Raw genomic sequence first — 7103 nt, 5'->3', positions numbered from 1 at the left:
AAAAAGACAACCAAATTGCTAGTATCCAATATGAATAAAAGATTTGACAAAACAAATGAATAAATTAATGAAATTGTTAAAAAATAACTCAATTATATGCCCAAACTGCCAATTTAAATTAAATTAATAGTTATAACAATATAAAATACATAGATTAATAGAGCAAAAACTATATAATTTAAATAGTTTATTCCTAGAAAAAGTAATTGAATAAGCCATAAATGAACTCTTAAAGGGGAGGGAGAGCAGGATCAAATGGATTTACTGAATCACTTCCATTTGAATTGTCTTAGGAAGATTGTGGCAGGATAAGATACCAGACACTGAATATATAAGGAAGTGATTCAACTATATAAAAATGGAAGGAGTTCTTCAATAAATAAATGGTCAAAAATATGAAAAGGTACTTCTCAACAGAAAAAAAGAATCAGGAAAAATAGGTGATACTCTCCTAACTTGATTATGATATCACCCTTTATGTCTAAATCACATACCTGTTATGACCTTATCTTGTTATACTAGTATATGGTATGAGATGTTAGTCCACGCTCAGTTTCTGCCAACCAGCTTTCCAGTTTTCCCAACAGTTTTTGTCAAATAGTGATTTCTTAGCCCCAAAGCTTGGATCTTTGGATATACTAAACACTAGATTACTGTGATCATTTACTATAATGTATTATGTACCTAATCTATTCCACTAATCCAGCACTCTACATCTTGGTCAGTACTAGATTGTTTAAATGATTATTGCAACAGAAGAGCTTCTCTTTGGAGCAGGAAATAATGTAATTTCAGCACTACGGGAAGGAACACCTGTGGCGCTAGCAACATGGATGTGGGCAGAACACCCAGTAAAATTACATACAAAACTCTTCAGAACCAGCAGCTGTTTGCTGCCATGGCTGACAGCTTTCTGGAACATATGTGTCATTTGGACATTGACTCAGAGCCCACTATTGCCCAAACATTGGTATCATCTGCACCTTTGGCCCAGCCTCCCGATCTGTGGACAAGTTAGAAGAGATGAGTAAAGCTGGAATGAATGTGGCTTGTCTAAATTTCTCCCATGGAACTCATGAGTACCATGCAGAGACTATCAAAAATATTCGAGCAGCCACAGAGAGCTATGCTTCTGATCCTATCTATTACCGGCCTCTTGCAATAGCCTTGGACACCAAAGGACCAGAGATCCGAACTGGACTCATCAAGGGCAGTGGCACAGCCGAAGTGGAGCTAAAAAAGGGCAACGCTCTCAAAGTCACCTTGGACGAAGCCTATATGGAGAAATGTGATGCAAATGTCCTGTGGTTAGACTACAAAAACATTTGCAAGGTGGTGGACGTTGGTAGCAAAATCTTTGTGGATGATGGGCTCGTTTCTCTTTTGCGAAGGAGAGAGGTCTGGATTTCCTTATGGCTGAGGTGGAGAATGGCGGCATGCTGGGCAGTAAGAAGGGTGTCAACCTTCCCGGGGGAGCTGTAGACTTGCGTGCTCTGTCTCAGAAGGATATCCAAGGTCTGCACTTTGGATTAGAGCAAGGGGTGGATATGGTATTTGCATCTTTCATCCGAAAGGCAGATGATGTCCATGCAGTTAGGAAGGTCCTGGGAGAGAAGGGCAAAAACATCAAGATCATGCAAGATTGAAAACCACGAAGGATTTGATGAGATCCTGGAAGCCAGTGATGGCATCATAGTTGCTCGGGGGGACCTAAGTATTGAGATCCCTGCAGAAAAAGTATTCATTGCTCAGAAGATGATGATTGGAAGGTGTAAGAGTTGGGAAACCTGTTATTTGTGCCACTTAGATGCTTGAGACCATGATTAAGAAGCCATGCCCAACACGGGCTGAAGGCAGTGATGTAGCCAGTGCTGTCTTGGATGGAGCTGATTGTATCATGCTGTCTGGGGAGACTGCCAAAGGGGACTATCCAGTAGAAGCTGTGAAGGTGCAACACTTGATTGCCCGAGAGGCAGAGGCCACCATCTTTCACTCCCAGTTGTTTGAAGAACTTTGCCACCTTCACATTGTTTTCATTGATTCTCTTGATTTTCTTGACCTTTTGTTCTGTCAAATGAATTTGGTTATAATTTTTTTCTGGCTCCATTAAATAATTATTTGGTAGTTTGATTGGCATGGCACTGAATAAATAAACTTAGGTAAAATTGTTATTTTTATTATATTGGCTCAGCCTTGTTGTTGTTGTTCAGTCTTTCAGTCATGTCTTATTCTTTGTGACCCCATAGACCATGGCACGTCAATACTGTCCATGGAGTTTTCTTATTAAAGGTACTGGAGTGGTTTGCCACTTCCTTGTCCAGGGGATTAAGGTAAACAGAGGTTAAGTGATTTGCCAAGGATCACACAGCTAGTGAATATGTGAGGCCAGATTTGAACTCAGATCTTCCTGACTCTGGTGTTCTATTCACCGTGCCACCTAGCTGCCCAATGATTTGGCCTACCCATGAGCAATTAGTTGCATAGATCTGTCCACTTGTTTAGATCTGTCTTTGTTTTGTGTGAAAGAAGAGTTTTGTAATTGTATTCATATAATCCCTGGGTTTTTCTTGGCAGGTAGATTCCAAAGTATTTTATGTTATCTGCAGTTATTTTAAAGGGAATTTCTCTTTCTATCTCTTCCTGCTAGACTTCATAATATGTAGAAATGTTGATAATATATGTGGATTTATTTTATATCTTGCAACTTTGCTAAGTTGGTAATTGCTTCAAGTACTTTCTCAGTTGATTCTCTAAGATTGTCTAAGAATTTCATCACATCATCTGCAAAGAGTGATGGCTTTCTTTCTTCAATGCCTACTCTTTTACTTCAATTTCTTTTTCTTATCTTATTGATATAGATAGCATTTCTAGTTCAATATTAAATACTAGTGGTATTAATGGAAATTTTTGTTTCAGTCCTGATCTTATTGAGAAGGTTCCATTAGAGATGATGCTTGTTGTTTAGTTGTTTTAGCCAAGTCCAACTCCTTCTTAAGCATTTGGGATTTTCTTGGCAAAGATACTGGAGTAGCTTGCTATTTCCTTTCCTAGCTCATTTTACAGATGGAGACACTGAGGCAAATAGGGTTAAGGGACTTGCCTGGGGTCACATAGGTAGTAAGTGTCAGAGCCCAGATTTGAACTTAAATCTTCCTGACTCCACAGACAGTGCTTTATCTACTATGCAACCTAGGTGCTCCTCAGATAATGCTTGCTGTAGATTTTAGAAAGATACTACTTATTTTAAGTTCCATTGATTCCTATGTTTTCTAGTGTTTTTAATTAGTGTTGCGGTTTTTCATTTTTTTGCATTTATTGAAATAATCATATGATTTTCGTTACTTTTTGTTATTGACATGGTTAATTGTGCTCATAGTTTTCCTAATATTGAACCAGCTTTGCATACCTGGTCTAAGTCTCTCCTGATCATTGTGCATAATCTCTGTGTTACATTGCTCTAGCCTCATTGCTAGTATTTTATTTAAACTTTTTGCATCAAGTTCATTGAGGAAATTGGCCTGTAGTTTTCTTTCTCTGTTTTTGCTCTTCCTGGTTTAGTTATCAAAATCATATTTGTGTCATAGAAGGAATTTGAAGGAATTTGTGTCATAGAAGGAATTCTTTATCTATTTTCCAAATAGTTTATATAGTATTGGAATTATTTTTTCTCCAAATTTTTGGTAGAATTAATTTGTGTATCCATATGGTCATTGATGGTTTGTTCAATTTCTTTTTTCTAATATAGCATTATTTAAGTATTGTATTATCTTTTCTGTTGGTCAGGCTAATTCATATATATATATATATACATATATATATATATTTGTAAATATTCATCCATTTCACTTAGATTATCAAATTTATTGGCATATAGTTGGGCAATATAACTCCTAATAATTGTTTTAGTTTCATCCTCATTGATGAAGATTTTTTTTGATACTGGTAATTTGGTTTTCTTTTCTTCTTTTAAATAAATTAACCAATAGTTTATCTATTTTATTGGTTTCATTATAAAACCAGTTCCTAGTTTTATTTATTAGTTAATTTTTAAAATTTTCATTTTCCTTAATCTCTCTTTTGATTTTCAAGATTTCTATTTGGTATTTAACTGGGGATTTTTCATTTGTTCTTTTTCTAGTTTTTTTTTTTAATTTCATGCCCAATTTATTGATCTGCTCTTTCTCTTTTTTATTGATGCTATTATTGGTTTAGAAATGTAAGGTTTTTTTTTCAAACTACTGCTTTGGCTACATCCCACAAATTTTAATATATCATATTACTGTTATTCTCTTTAATGAAATCATTGTTTCTATAATTTCTTCTTTGACTCACCCACTCTTCAGGATTAGGTGCTACGTACAGCTGGAAAGAAAGTATACTCTTCTCCCATTAGATTTATTTTATGGTTGGGTTTATCTAGTTCTGAGAGCAGAAAGGTGAGATCCCCCACTAGTATAGCTTTACTGTCTATTTCCTCCTGTACTCATTTAACTTTTCTTTAAAAATTTAGATTCTCTGCCATTTGATGCACATGTGTTTGTATTGATATTACTTAATTGTCTGTAGTACCTTTTAGCAAGACATATTTTCCCTGGTTATCTCAATTAGATATATTTTTGCTTTTGTCTTGTCTTAAATAATGATTGCTATCATTGCCTTTTTTAATCTCACATGAAGCATTATAGATACTGCTTCTGTCCCTTATTTTAACTCTGCATGTGTCTGTTTCAAGTGATTTTTTTGAAAACAAGATCTTGTGGGATTGTGGTTTCTAATGCTTTCTCCTATCTTCACAATATGTTCTCCTTGACCTGAGAGATCTGGAATTGGGCTATAATATTCCTGGGACATTTCATTTTGGGATCTCTGTTAGGAAGTGATTGATGGATTCTTTCAAATTCTCTTTTACCCTCTAATTCTAGGATATTGGTGCAGTGTTCCTTAATAATTTCTTGAAATATGATGTCTAGACTCTTTTTCTTTTTACCATGGGTTTTAGATAGTCCAGTAATTTTAAATTATTTCTTCTGTATCTATTTTCCAGGTTAGTGTTTTTTAATGATAAATTTCACATTTTCTTTTCTTTTTTAATTCTTTTGTCTTCATTTTATTGTTTCTTGATGTCTTATGGAGTCATTAGCTTCTACTTGTCCAATAATTTTAAGGAATTATTTTCTTCAGTGTTTTTTATGTCTCTTTTACCCAGCTATTAATTATCTTTTCATGATTTTCTTGCATCATTTTCTTTTCTTTTCCCAATTTTCTTCTAGTATTCTTACTCTTTCTTTAGTTCTTCCCTTATACACAATTTGCATTTTTGTTTGAGGTTTTGATTACAGTTATGTTCATTTTGTTGTCTTCTAAACTTCCATCTTGATCTTTCCTTTCACCATAGTAGATTTTTATGGTCAAGTTCTTATCGTTGTTGTTTGCACATTTTCTTAGCTTATTTCTTGACTTTTAACTTTATGTTAAAGTTGGTTCTGTTCCAGGACTGGGGGTGGGCAGGTGGGGCACTGTCCCAAGCATCAGGTCCTTTCACTCTATTTCCAGGGTTAACTCTGGTAGTCTGTAAGTTTTTGGTACTTTCCAGGTAGTATCATCTGGAAAGAGGTGTAGCTACTGCTCTCCTCATCTGTGCTCTAGTCTTTATCCAATAAGGGCCCCTGATCCCTCACACCTACAAGTGCTAGTGCTCTTCTCTGCTTTAGAACTGTGACCTGGAGCTGTCTATGGGCAATGCAATTTGGTCCTGTTCCCAATGCCAGCTCAGGGTCACCTGTTATCTTTTTCTAACAACTTGCTTGACCCCTTCACCCTGTCTAGGCTTGGAATTTTTGAATCTACTGCAGCTGCCTCCAATGCCCATTGCTGTGCTACTGTCACTGTGCTCTGTGCTGGCTTCCACTCCAATGTCACAGACTTCTCCTTTTGACCCTTTAAGTTGTGTTGGACTGGAAAAAATGCCTTATCCAAGACTTTTATTGGGTCTACCACCATAAAATAAGAGATTTGACTTGCTATTTTCAAGATGTTTGGAGGGGGTTGTTGGGAGAGTTTGAATAGGTTGCTGTCTCTACTCTGCCATGGTTCTACCTCCCATAGATAATGTTAATACAATCCTTCCATTCTCCCCAAACTATTATTCAAACTATTATTCTGTGTGTGTTCTGTCCTTAGTAACTAAACTCATGGAAAATCCAATAGATGCCTCTACTTTCTCTTCTCTTATTCTCTTCTCTGTAATCTTATCAGCTAACCAAAACTATTCTTTCCAAAGTTTCTAATGTTGTCTTATTTTCCAAACCTAGTGGCATTTTCTCATTCTTTATTGTCCTTAACCTTGATGCAACATTTGGAACTATTGATCACTCTCTCTTCCTTGATATTCTCTTCTCTCTCCATTTTTGGGTCATCACTCTCTCCTGGTTCTCCTCCTACCTATTTGGTCATTCCTTTGTCTCCTGTGGTGAATCATCTTCCAGATCATGCCCTCTTAACCTGTGGGTTTCCCTCAGGGTTCTCTCCAGGGCCTTCTTTTCTTCTCCCTCTAGTCCCTGGTGATATTATTCGTTCCCATGGATTTAATGACCATCTCTGTGCTCATGATTCTCAATCAACCTATCCTGCTTCAAACTCTATCCTTAATTCCGATCTCACATCTCCAAGTGCCTTCAGACATCTCAAATTGGTTGTCAAGTAAACATCTTAAACTCAAATTGTCCAAAACAGAACTTGCTATCTTTCCCCCATGCTCCTCAGTAAAGTAGAAAGGAGAAAACCTGAGTTCTTTTTCAGACATTGGTGTTAACTAGCCATATGAACTTGGGTAAATTATTTCTCTTCTGAGCTATGGTTTCCTTATCTGGGAAATAAGAGGACTGGCTTAGATGATCTCTAAATTCCTTCTAGCTCTAACCATCTATGAGCTTCAAGATTATATTTTGTGAGTCATTTCAGTTCATGTTTTGAAAGTATATGACTCTAGAAAGTGAATTATTTTTATGTGTGTCTCAGTAATATCACAATGGATTTTCTGTCTAGCTTATTTCAGTCAGTCAAATTTTATTTTAGAATATTATTTCTTTCAGATAAGGAAGGAT

The 7103-nt window shown here is 36.1% G+C and overlaps 1 pseudogene; it reads left to right on the top strand.

Moving 5' to 3' along the window:
• The first annotated feature begins 826 nt into the window (after positions 1-826).
• On the top strand, positions 827-5011 carry LOC118847294 (annotated as a pseudogene).
• The last annotated feature ends 2092 nt before the right edge of the window (positions 5012-7103 follow it).

Source organism: Trichosurus vulpecula, chromosome 4 (genome assembly GCF_011100635.1).
Source record: "Trichosurus vulpecula isolate mTriVul1 chromosome 4, mTriVul1.pri, whole genome shotgun sequence".
Taxonomy (NCBI): Eukaryota; Metazoa; Chordata; class Mammalia; order Diprotodontia; family Phalangeridae; genus Trichosurus; species Trichosurus vulpecula.
The sequence above is the reverse complement of the archived record's forward strand: the minus strand, read 5'-3'. Positions and strand labels throughout refer to the sequence as shown.